Source organism: Rhinolophus sinicus, chromosome 2 (genome assembly GCF_057876585.1).
Source record: "Rhinolophus sinicus isolate RSI-liver-muscle chromosome 2, RSI-T2T, whole genome shotgun sequence".
Taxonomy (NCBI): Eukaryota; Metazoa; Chordata; class Mammalia; order Chiroptera; family Rhinolophidae; genus Rhinolophus; species Rhinolophus sinicus.
The window spans coordinates 186,845,543-186,858,391 of record NC_142502.1 but is presented as its reverse complement, the minus strand read 5'-3'; positions in this window follow the sequence as shown (position 1 = coordinate 186,858,391).

Sequence of the window (12,849 nt, the reverse complement as noted above, 5' to 3'; positions counted from 1 at the left end):
GGCATAAACGCCCAAAGATAAGGACAGGACAGGTTGGCAAAGACAGACAGTGCTTTCTGAGTTTTTTCCATCACATGGTTGCAGAACGTGGTTTGGGATGGCTTTCCGGAGTGACAGACACTAGTGTGTTCAATGTAAAGGGCAGCCCAAAACCCACCCTAACGCTAAAATATGGATAATTTTGTTTTGCATGATCTTTCCTAGCTTCTTCCCCACTCCAAAGTCATGGGTGGTCAAGAATCAAATGTCAAACAAATTTATTGAATTCTTTGGCAGCAGGAGTAAGAGGTTTGGTTATGTGTTTGTTGCTTTAGTCCCACGAGCGCAATCAGCCAGCCACGAACTCTAGGTTATCACATTCCTGTAGCTTTTAAAGTCATGTGACCGGTTCAGCCAGCAACTCCAGGAGGAGTAACCGTAGCGTGAAATAGCCACATCCTGTGAGCTGTCCAGTGTCATGTCTCCATGGCGGCATTGCTGAGTGCTGAAAGAAATGTGTTGGTGCTCAAGGAAATACTCGCCGTTCTCTGGCAGTAGAAAGGGTTTCAAAATTAGCGGCATTTTCCAACAACAACCTTTATTCCTTTATTTTTTTCATTAAGAATTATTATTGAGATTCTGCACGAGGGAAGGGCTGGGAAATAGGCAGAGATACCACTTTAAACACTAGTACTTGAGGAGCCAGGATCATATAAAAATGTACTTGGCCCGTTGTTTCAATAGTTGCTTTCAATGCATGGTCTTATCAGTGTCACCAGGGTTACTCACTCTGGGAGTCTTTGATTTCCTAAGCTCTGTCCACCGTGGCCCAAAACTGTAGGTGAGGGAAAGAGGAGGAAATTTCTAAAAGTAAAGAGAAGAACCTTCAGGTGGGACCATGACTGAAAAAGCACTGCAGGAATCTAGATATTAGAAAGAGAACTGGCATGGGGTATGCACATATTATAGCACATTCTTTTGTGTTTTCTCCCTGGCATAGAGCTTTTCCGAACAAGGGATTATTTGCACAACCATTGGGGAGGAGAGGGGCTGAAAACAGATTGGAGAGTAGGCGGTGTGACAAGGCCTCTCACCAAACTTCCAACGCAGCTCGTCATGGTTACAGCATCAATGGGATTTACTGATTGGGTGAAAGTGAGGAAGTTTCCTCAATAGGCAACAATAAACAAGGGAGGTTATTACAATAAGAATGACTCTGGAGGCCCGCATCAGATATAATTTCCCTGAAGAGAATGAATGAGCGTGCGTGTGTGTGCGTGTGTGTGTGCGCGTGTACCATTATGCTGTGGTCAGGCCACTGCTCTTCCTTTCTTATTAGCATTTTTAGATATGTTCACATTCACTGTTTTTATATCTTTTAGTTTTCTTTTTTTAAATCGCTAGAGTTTCTGTTTATATGCCTCTCTCTCTCTCTCTCTCTCTCTCTCTCTCTCTCTCTCTCACACACACACACACACACACATTCAAAGCCCCAAATTGCTGTTTTCCATTGTTTTATGCTACTAAGGAATTAGTATTATTAAACGAATCCAGCATTGTCACCTCTCCTTTCAAATCACGCTGTTTATCAGCACTGAACTTCTTTCTCAAAATTTCTGTTTGTGAGCTCTGACCCTCCCTCCGAAATGCATATATAAAAACGTAGAATTAATATATTCTATGTGAAAGATTCTGTAGTCATCACTAAGTTAAAAGACCTTGAATGAAAGTGATGAAGCTGAGACTCTAAGAGCTTAAATAACTTTATTAGTCATATAATTGGTGTATGTGCTGGTCCATGAAATGGATTTTTTTTCTTTGTTTTGATTCAGTGTTAGGTATTTAACAGAGACAAGTGCAGAAAGGCAAGCATATAACGTGAATTTCATTTTGCTTTATCTTATTTTATAACTTTAAATTTTTTACTTTAATTCAAAAATTAACCGGAAAGGCACCAAGTGTTATAATCGCAGAGCGTTCCTGCTCCGGCGGCCCTCAGCCTTTGTGGTACCGCCGTAAACTCTGACTCGATTTCTCTCAGGGAGAGGAAGATAGCTGTATAACAAGCAAACCTAATATGCACAAAGACTCAAAATATGACAGCAGTTTATTTTTGCTGGAATAAAGTATAAATCAGGTGCTTCTGTTTGGAAGTAGCTCTTTTCCAATCAGGTCGCAGGGGTCCAGCTTTCACCATCTTGGGGGTACACCATCCACAGTGCATGGTTTCCAAGGTGTTGCTGGGGCACTGTACCCTGACAGCCAGTAAAGCAGAAGGGCACAGAGGATGGCAAGCGGAGGTTTCTAAGGGCCAACCTTGGAAGTCGTGTAATGGTATCGATACACAGCTGTTCTACCCATTCTTTTTGGCTGTAAGTCAGTTAGATGGGCACACCTACCTGCAAGGGTGATGGAGTAAAATGTAGTCTAATCCAGTGTGTGTGTGTGTGTGTGTGTGTGTGTGTGTGTGTGTGTGGAAGTGGAGTCATACTCTAGGCACACTTTCCTGCAAATTCCTTTTACCATATTAGCCCATGTAGACAATCATTTGTATTGGTTACACAATGTTCTGATGAAGGATTGTTGTGTTTTATTTAACTAATCTATATTGTCTTGTCCACTTTCAGAACAGTAAAATCTTGCTTATTCACTCTATGCAATGGCGTGTTTTAAATATTTGAATTCCATGGGTAGTTGAGTCTTTATAATGCTAAGCATGACTTTATATTAAAATTCTCAGCAGCTTTGCATGAAGCTCTTTTGAAATGTATTCCACAGTCAGGTCCCTTCGTAGAAACCATGCAGCAAGCAGCGTGGACTGGTTTTATTTAGGACTACGGCAGAGAATGGGGCTTCCCAAGCACACAGTTTGTTCCCTGCCATCCCAGTCTCTTCGACCAGTTGCTTCTTGCCTCTGAGCTGTGGATGTACACAATGTGTGCTAGCTCTGGGCCAGAATATAAAAGGCTGGCACAGACTTCAAGCTGTTTTGCCCATCACGGTGATGAGGAGGCCTTCACATCAAAGCCCTGGAACCACTAGATCAAAGTAACAAGAATTGTTGAAGTAGGTACATGGAGGATAATTACCCGGGGGAACTACCAAATGTGCAGCAGCATTTCCAGGACAGAGAAATGCAAACCTTTCTTGCATTAACCTCCTAAGGGACGGGGTGGTTACTATGGCATATTCTATCCTGACTAATGAAATGCCTACTATGCAGGATTATTTAAAATATTAATTATGTTAATTTGCACTACTAATTAATATTAGTTTACATTTCTGTGGGGCTGTAGAGCTTGCATAATGCTTTCCTAATCATTACCTGTCACAACTTGGACAACAATAGAATCGTAGGGACAGGTCCTTCTGAGATGTGTTCTATTACTTTGATCAACATTTGTGAGTTAATAGTGTTCTATTTTTGAGCTAGCCTGCCATCTTTGGGTGGGATGTTTATGCATGTGCGTAAATCTTCTACCCTCTTGTCACTTTTCATGCTATCTTGTGTGGTTTTAGTAAATAACAGCTAAATTTAGCTTTATTTGTAAAAGGAAAGTACATTTTCTCAGAATGAGAACCTGACCACCTCCCTTCTGAGTAGGCTATTTAACTCTTAACATATAGACTATGTGGTCTTTATTTTCAATCAGAAATATGCCTTTAAGGGTCCTGGAGACTGCCTTCTGACTGCCTAGTTTTAAGAGTGGTTCTGTTGTAATCCCTGGCTTTAGGTTTTCTGTGACTTTATCTCGTCTTTCCTTTCCTTGCTTCTTACCTACACAGCACTTAACTCAGAACTGATGACTGCAGGGAAATTAAAGTTCCAACAGGGAGGGGCCTGTACCTGGTCCCTCCTGCTGTTAACTCCGTTTCCACTTCTGCAGGCCCGTGGGTCCCTATCTGGATTCCATTTTTTTCTTCAGTGAAACTGTAGGACTGTGTTGATTACCAGTTAAGAATTTTCTGTGTACCAAATTATCTGGTTATAATTAATATTAACAAACTTTGGGACTAACAAGCAATTCAAATATGTTAATGAAGCAGCATACATACAGTATATACTATGAGCCAGTCTACATGCCATGTGCTTTAATGTATCACCTCATCGAGCACATTTATGAGATTCTCTTATGTTGTCATTTCATACATGGGAAACTGAGGCTTGGCGAGGAGGGTAGCATGTTCAAGGCCACGCAGTGCGTACGCAATGAAGCGAGCCAAGGAACCCAAGTATGTTTGATTCCAGAGCTCCAGCTCTTAATGTTTAGGATCGTAAGCAAATGGGAATGGTTGTTACACACGCCCTCAGGATATTGACCAAATTAGTACTAGGCACTGTAGTTCTCATCAGGATCTAGGTCAGTTTTTTGCCCTTACCTGGAGCCTCTTTTGAACAATTGGTGCTCTGTCTTTACCCGACTTGTCAGGTGGTCAACTGTCAGCTGCTGGGGCCACTAAGATTCTGTTGTTGAGAAAGTGTGATCCCACGTGGGCGTACACAGGCAGCATGCACCTCGTGTTCCCCTGTCCCCCAAGGCCCATGAGGCCACGAGGACGTGGGAATATGCCCATAGTGTGCACACACAGCTCTGTGTTGCCCCCCCAAGGAACACCGAGTGTGGGAAGCCTCAGTCCTGAGGGGGATCCTTGCAAAGCTGCCCAGCCTTTGCCCCGAGGGACACGCTGGCTTTATTTTTCTGCTCAGAAAGCAAGTCTGCCCAATGCCCTGGAGGGAGACACCAGCGTCCAAGGCCAAAACTGCTGTGTACATGTTCAGGGAAACCGAGTTTGAGAGGCATGGAGATACCACGGGAAATTGCTTACTGACCTGGCCTGAGGTGGAAATGTGCCCAGAGGCATGATATACCCACACATGTGTCCCTCCATTGCACGCCCCCCCACTCCCCATCTGCACTGCTGAGGCTCTTCATCTCAGCCAGGGGCGATGGCGAAGTGTGGGATGCAGAGGGTGGGGGAGAAGCCCTCGCTCCGCCAGAGGTTTGTTTTCTGGAGCAGCTGGTCTGAGTGCCCATTGGTATAATCCGTTCAGAAAATAGTTTGGTAATAGGAACAAAGAGACGTAAGTGTGTTGATATACATTGAATAGAAATTCCAGGTCTAGGAATTAATCCCAAAGGAATAATGCAAAACCACTGGCAAAGGTCCACATACGTTGAGCATTTGTAATAGCAGAATGGTGATCACAATCTAAAGACTAGGAGAATGGTTAGCTAAATTATGGTGCATTTTTTGTGATGAATACTATCTTCTTATTTAAAATGATGGTTATGGGAGTCCTTCTACTAATAAGAAAAATGTCTATGATGCAATGTTATGTGAAGGATTAGGGCTAAAACTGTACACAATCTGAGTACAAGTTTGGTGAAACACCCATTCATAAGGGGAAGAGGCTTGAAGAAGAGAAACCAAGTCGTACTAAGCACTTGTTAGTTAGACTAGTGGAAGGAAGAATGGTGGTTTTTTCTCTTCGCAAGTCTCAGAAAATTTTGGACATTTGGTTAGATTTGTTAAATGAAAAATATGTATCAGGTTAAAAAGAAAAAAGAAAACGACTGTAATGATGTAATGATTGTAAACGATGTAATGTTATCAATTAGACATTCAGAGATGAATTTAAATCTAGAGATAGATGTAAATCAGAAATGATCAAGCATTTTTCTCCTTTTTAATGCTAAGTCCTCCCATTAGTTAAGTTTATTCATTGAAATCTCTCCATTAAGACCATTTGTCTTCCCAGCATGAACAGCACCTGGCCCTCTGAGGGGAGGTCCTGGAACAGGCTACTTGCCCAAGGTCACTGCTGGGCAAGTAGCCCTTTGGGACAGGGCCATGTTTCCCTCCCTGGATTCCTCCCTTGCCCTAGAACCCCCCCAAGGATACAATGCAAATGCCTACAAGTGTGAACAGGTCCTTGGACGTCAGTACTGGCTCCTCCTCAGCTCTGTGGACCCGCCTGTCATGACGTACTTCCTACTCTCCTCCTGCCTGATGACCACCCCCTGCTCTGAACTGGACCCACTGAGATTCTTTAAGCTCCTAGAATGTTCTAGGCTCTTTGACTCCACACTTTGCTGTCTGCTATCCCATCTGCCTGGAACTCTGCTTCCCTAGCTCCCTGTCACCAAACTAACTCCTACTCATGAGTAGAACCACTGTCTCTGTGGAGCCTGCTGCAGCCCAGAGTCTGGGTCAGGTGCCTCTGCTTCCCTCCCATCGCTCCCCTTTCTTAGCCCCCTCCCCCTCCATGTGCTCTTTCTATAGGCGTGGAGATTTTAATTGGGAACTACCCTGGAAAATGCCAAACATTTGCTTCTAAGAGGTATCAGTGAGCACCCAGACATCATTGAAAATTGGTGAGAAGCTGGGAGGCAGGTGAGGATCTGGCTTCCATTGTGTTGTAATCCACACAAGCACCGTTGACTTATGAGTACATTTTATTTTAAGACGAGGCTTGATCTTGGATATTGCAGTGTCAGATGGACATCACATTGAGCTGGTTGGGTGATGAACCCCCAAAGTGTGAGGACAGAGTACTCACACGGCATTTTCACAGGTAAGGTAATAGTATAAATCAAAGAAGTGTCTGGTGGTTCCCATATGAGTTGAATTAATTGTTACTTTCTTAACAGAAGGCGTAAAATTACCATCTATGCACTGCCTTTCCTTTCTGTTGAAATCACTTTACTGTAATGGGTTTCGATTTCTGATCTAAGGTACTGTCTCTCAGTGGTTAGGTAAACTTTCTTGTTTCACATTATTTTCCTTAAAAACATACTTCCCCTAATACTGAGGGTTCATGTATCTCAAATTCCGTCCAAGGTAATCAGACTTTTGGTAAACTCCGGAAGTTTTTGTCACAAGCTATTGCAAATCCACTCTTAAGGCACCACTCCAAGTCCGACATCTGCCTTAGAGAACGAGAGTCCTCCAGGACCTTTCCTGAATTGGCCGTCCCTTGCTAAGGGGCGGGGAGGAAGGGAACACTTGCATTCTCTCCTGTAAGCACCGTGGTCCTTCCCGAATTCTGACTTTCTCCTTTACTTGGCTGAGAATTGCTGACCCTTCCCATTGGGAATACATCACATCTGACAGGTAAATTGGACCAAACAATGTATAAAATAGATCTATTGTTAAGTAAGGAATTGAAACCATTGGCACACAGAGCATTTTACACATATTTTAGATGAATTCTACTATATGGACAAATATTTTTCTATAGTCCTCCTCCAGACGAAAATATCTGTAGAGACATCTCCAATTAGGGAAAAAAAAAGATACATACTTATAACAACTTTCATGATGGGGATAAAAACAAAACGTTCTTCTTGTTTTCTTTAAATTTCAGCCCACCGTTCATTTTTTCCCAAAGATCAATAATACCCATCACCATCGGTTTCTCCCCTGGAATTTGAAAGGAAACCATTTGGAGTTTTTCAGGACTTCCAATCATATCCAACCGAGATGCTCACTTGCTACCCACCCTCCTTAGATTCTGCAACCCCACGCTTGTGTAATTTTCACTTTCGAGCCATTCTCTTTGCTGCCTCACTGTCAGTGTTCATGGAGATGGAAGATTGTCTGTTGCCTGCTGTTGTGCAGAGGCCCGTCTGCTGCACACGGTCAATACGTCTTTTAAAGAAAGGTTGGCAGGGTCTTCAGTTTCATGCTCCAAACCCCGTAGAGAACATAAAGGTAGAAAGCCCAAGGTTGCTAATATTTTGCAAAATGCAGTGAGTGTATTGCGTTCCCCAGAGGCCCTTCTAGAAGTGACTTCAGGCCAGTTACGTGGGTACATCGGTATCTGCTCCACTGGAGGGGGCACAGCATAGACATCAGCTTGGACCGTCTCTCTCCCTCCGTCTTCCAAAGCTTTCTGCTGACTTGAGCTGAAGAAACTAAGCTGTCTTTTCGAATGTAATTCATATTGGTATTTCAATCATTTCTCTGTGTGTTTTCTTTCTGTTGCATTTTTTTTCCCTTCTGAAGAAACTTGCCATGCGGTATTTAAGGTTACCTCACTCTGGCAACAAGAACGCTCGGTGTGGTTTATCTTTCCACCCACGCGCAACTCGCCTCGCAGACTTGACAAGGATAGATCAGCCCCATAGAGGAGCAAACAAAAAACCCAAAATACCCTCCAAAAAAAAAAAAAAATACCCCACGGTGTGAAACTCTTTCTGAGAAAGAGTGGCCTGTTTCCTTAAAGTAGAAAGAAAATAACAAAAATAGATTTTTCTGAAGATGCTTGTTTACTCAGATGATATCAATTCTGTTTCTAGCACAACATGACTGTAGTTGCTACCCAGAGATTTTTAGAAAGTCAGCTAGATGCTCGTGTGATAGGCTTTTGCTGTGAGTGAGTTGAGCTTCTTACATGGCTTATTAGAAGGTAAATGCATAATTATACAGCACACTCATATAAGAGCAATAGACTTTACGGGAGTATTTATAAAACAGTATGTTTACATCAGTGGTGCTCTACAAGCAACAAATAATAATAACATTGTGAAGAAAATTAGCTCCTTAGATGCGTAACATTTAATATGTAGCTCTGTATAATTAATATCCTGGCAGTTTAATGCATTACTCATTTTCTTTTCTTTTTTTTCCCCCCTCCCCTTTACTGGGAAGAAACAGAATTTGTTTAATATGGCATTTTCACAGTAGTGTAAAGCCAAAACGTATCATCGTGCTGGATTAATCTGACTTCCTACCCCATAACTTTGAAACTGGTCACTGGTTTATTAACGTACCGCCTGCTCATCTAGATGACTTGTAAATGCTGTGACCTTCTCGTGGTTTTCTTATCGCCGTACTTAACTAGAGGCCTCCACAGCAAGGAATTAATCGGCTTAAAACGTCAATAGTGAGAGGTTGGGAAACCCCGAGTTAGTTCATTGTTCTTCAGAACCATCCTCCAAGGTAAGGGGACTATTCTGCTGATTCTCCTCATTTCGTGCGTGGAAAATCTTGAGCACCAATGAGCACAGACATATCCAAGATGAAATCGCGCAGCTCAAACTGGAGGACTGGGGGCTCGAACTGTGGTTTTCATTCAGTCTCTCTAACTGTGCACCTGCCGTCCTCTTCTCTCACGGACATGCTTGCCCTGAGTCCTTAGCCTTGGTTGCAGCAGACAACGTGTGTGTGTGTGTGTGTGTGTGTGTGTGTGTCTGTGAGTGTCTGCACCTGTATTTTCCTGACATCCAGAAACTGGTCCCTGGGAGCCAGACAGGTCTGATTCTAGGCATAACAGAAGAAAGCCACATCCATTTTTGGCCCTGCCCTCCTGGTACCCCCAGGGAAGTAGCACCTGGAGTGCACCCCCTGTGTCATTTCCTGGTCAGGGGTACTGAGTCCCCTCCCTGCAGTGGGGGGAAACTGTATGCCAGCCCCCTGGTCTCAGGTGGCAAAGGAGCGGTTTGGACAAGGTCATGGGCTCATGTGCTGGTGGGAATTCTTCCTGTGCCTCTTCAGCTTGTGTTAGGTTCCCATGGAGACCTGTCCTCTTTTGTGAGCTATGAGGACCACTCATCCTGTAGCTTTTCAACAGAAACTTACACCTGTCAGATTCAGGAGGAACAGCTCATTTTGCAAAATGAGCCCTCAGGGCTCCTGAAAGCACATGCTTGCTTCTGTGAAGCTGCCCGAAGCTAGGGCCACGGAGGAGAGAGCTACATACTGGACGGACTTGGACCAAACCGCTTTCTCCAGGGGACAGGAGAGAAGCGATCTGGTCACACGCTTGTCCTGTGGTCAACAATAATGCCCCCCCCAACCCCCACCACTCGCTCAGCGTCGCCCCTGCTGCTGATGCTCTCGCCTTTTCACTAAATCATTGCGTTACCGGAACACACAGAGAAAAGGCCCTTCCTTTTCACTATTTAGCTGTCACTGTCACCACTTAATAAACAGTTAAAAGGCAGTGACTCAGAGCGCAGGTGCCAGTTTGGCCTTGGTGATTGTCAAATGGACCCAGCCCAGCTAATTTAGGTCTTTGGCAGCTCCACTGGGATGTGTAAAGGCAGGCCGGATGCCAAGTTCCAGGGGCGGGAAGGCAAGAAAAGTGCATGAACAGCCAAGCTGGGCTTAGTGGCATCCAGGTGTTAGTGACCTGGGTGGGGGGATTCAGGAAGGAGGAACCTCGATGCTCTGAATCCGCAGGTGATTTGTGCTTCATGCTCGAGCACACAGTAGGACCGCTTCTCCTACCCTCTAGGGGCACAACCCCTGGTTTCACCATCCCAAGTGTCTAACTTGGCAAGCAAGTCTCTCCACACCTGCGGTGAAGACAGTAGTGCACCCTGGCATTCTGAGGGCTCTCCATAGACTGCGAGGTACCACGTGGAGGCTGGCCAATGGGCCCAGCCACTCCTAAGGGTGAAGTGCTTTGTCTTCCATGCAGTCACTTGGTTTAGTCCAGGAACATGCATGTGTGACTCTGGGCCACATCCTGCCATCCCCAGTGGTTCATTCAGGATGCCAGGATGTGGTGATGGCATCTGCAAGTAATTTTAGGAATTTTAACAAACTTAATAAGAACCATGCTACAGCATTTGAACCACAGAACGTCCCAGGACCCACCCACTGTGTGCCAGGCTCTGTGTTTAGCTCTGGGGACCATGCTGAAGCATCATCCTTGAGCTCAGGGCGTACAGAAGAAGTAGACAGTTGTGCCATCACTTGATACACAAACAGTAAGAAGGCATATGTGATGCTTTATGAGCAGAGAGGAAAGACTGTCCATCATCTGGAATTTGGGGCAGGAGATTTGGAGTTGAGACAAGAGGACATGAACCACACATTTTATGTGACTTAAAGGCTCCAAGTTGTGTGACCAGCAAACAGGTGTCCTTGACGTCCGTGGTGGGGAAAGCTTGTAAGCCTGTGCTTATCACCTCCATTTCCAGCCTCGCATCCCGCCTTTATCTTAATTCGTGTTTATTCATCTTTGCAGCTGAGTTTAGGACACAGCCTGGCCCTTGAATTCCCTGCACACCTGAGATGACAGGCTTCAGTCCCACTCAGACACCACCTCCTCCAGGAAGCTCCCTCCCGCTCCCTCCAGGGCCACACAGTCTACACAGAAAGACCATACATTTTTTACTTGCTTGTTTAATTCACATACCATTTACATCTTTTATTATGTTACACGAATTACGTTTATTGTCGTGCAAACTGTTTCATCCTGTTCATATTATTATCAGGCATCAGAAGAACATTCACAGCCATAAAAATGAGAAACAGTAGGAGTTCATTTTTGAACCCACCTTCGATGAGGTCTCCCCAAAGTCTTCCATGATCCCCTTCTAGCACCTACCTTTCCCCACCCCCACCCCGAGTGAAGACCTCCGGCTCTGCACCCCCGTAGCGTCCTGAACTTGAACGTGCCGTAGCCCTTTCCACACTGCAGCTTATTGTTTATGGTTCGCTCTCTCTGATGAGACTGGAGTCCTGCAGGCTTGGGACTGGATCTTGTTTGCTCAGCCCTCCTATGGGACTGGATTAAAGGAGAAACTTCACGTTCAGTTTTCCTGCTGGAGGTATCTGTTCATCGCTTTGTCCATAGCACTGAGGAGCCAGCTTGTAAGCGTGGGCCATTCCAGTGTTTGTGTTCTACAGGAAAATGGTGAGACACTCAAAAACAATCGAATCTTATTAGTCTCACGTCATGCATGACACTGCATGATAGTTGATTTGGCCTGAACATAAGGAATATGTTTTTGTTTGGTTTTAACCCAAACCTATGAGCTGGCTTTCAAATGGTCATCAAGGCTTTACCCTGGAACTGTCTCTCATTCTGATGTAGAAAGTCCAGCTGGGCAGCCAGCATTCAAGGAAGTGTTAGGAGGAACCACAAAAGATGCCTTCGGGGTCTCCAACATCCCGTCCCCCGGTCAGGTCAGGCGCGAGCCAGGTGTGCACGTGTGTGGCATTTGGGGACCCCGGCGGAACCATCTTCCATGAGTTATCTTGGAAACTCATGACCTCTGCTTTTCCAGGGTGATTTTGTAAATCATCCGCAGGCAGAAGACATTTTCGTCTGTTTCATAAAATTTTCACGCTAGACATTCATTGCTGGTAACCAAGGTAGGCAGTATAACACGACGGCTGGGAGCAGGGAATCAGAGTCGTGGGAACTCTTCAAGGTCACTTACACGTTGATGGGGTGTGTGTGAACTTGAAACAAGGCCCTCCACCTCTCTAAGCTTCAGTGCCTTCTTTCTCACAAGGTAGTGATAAGAATTACCTCTGTCCTTGTGGAGACCAAGTAAAAACAAGGCATAACATACTGTGCATGGCCAGCAGGAATTAAAAATAACTTTTTATTACTGTTTTGTTCAGTGTCAATGTGCATTGTTATTTTAGTCACCATTTAGTAGTAGATAATAACGGGAAAGGAAAAATGCCGTTTTTTCTTTTGGTTGTTACGAAGCACAGAGCTAATATTTCATCCTCAGTCGCAGTAGTTCTGTGAATCTGAATGTTCATCTCTTGCTCTCACATTATTTTTATTTTACATTTAGATTTTTGAAGCCAGTAGTTTATCCAGACAACACATTTTGGAAATAGATGGGGCATATTTTATAAATATAAGTAAGCACATAATTTTAAACTTATATAAACAGAAAATATAGGTGTCCTGTCATTTAGGACTTCAATTGCTGGTGGGTGGAAAAATACACATAAGGTAAAAGTGAAATCATATATTATTATTATGTACACACATATGCACACACATAGAGTGGTGTGCTGGAAAATGGAACAGCTGGCTCTCCCAAACCAAAAAGCCCTCATTTATAGAATTTACCAATTTCCATGGTGTAAATACTCCTGTGATGGCTA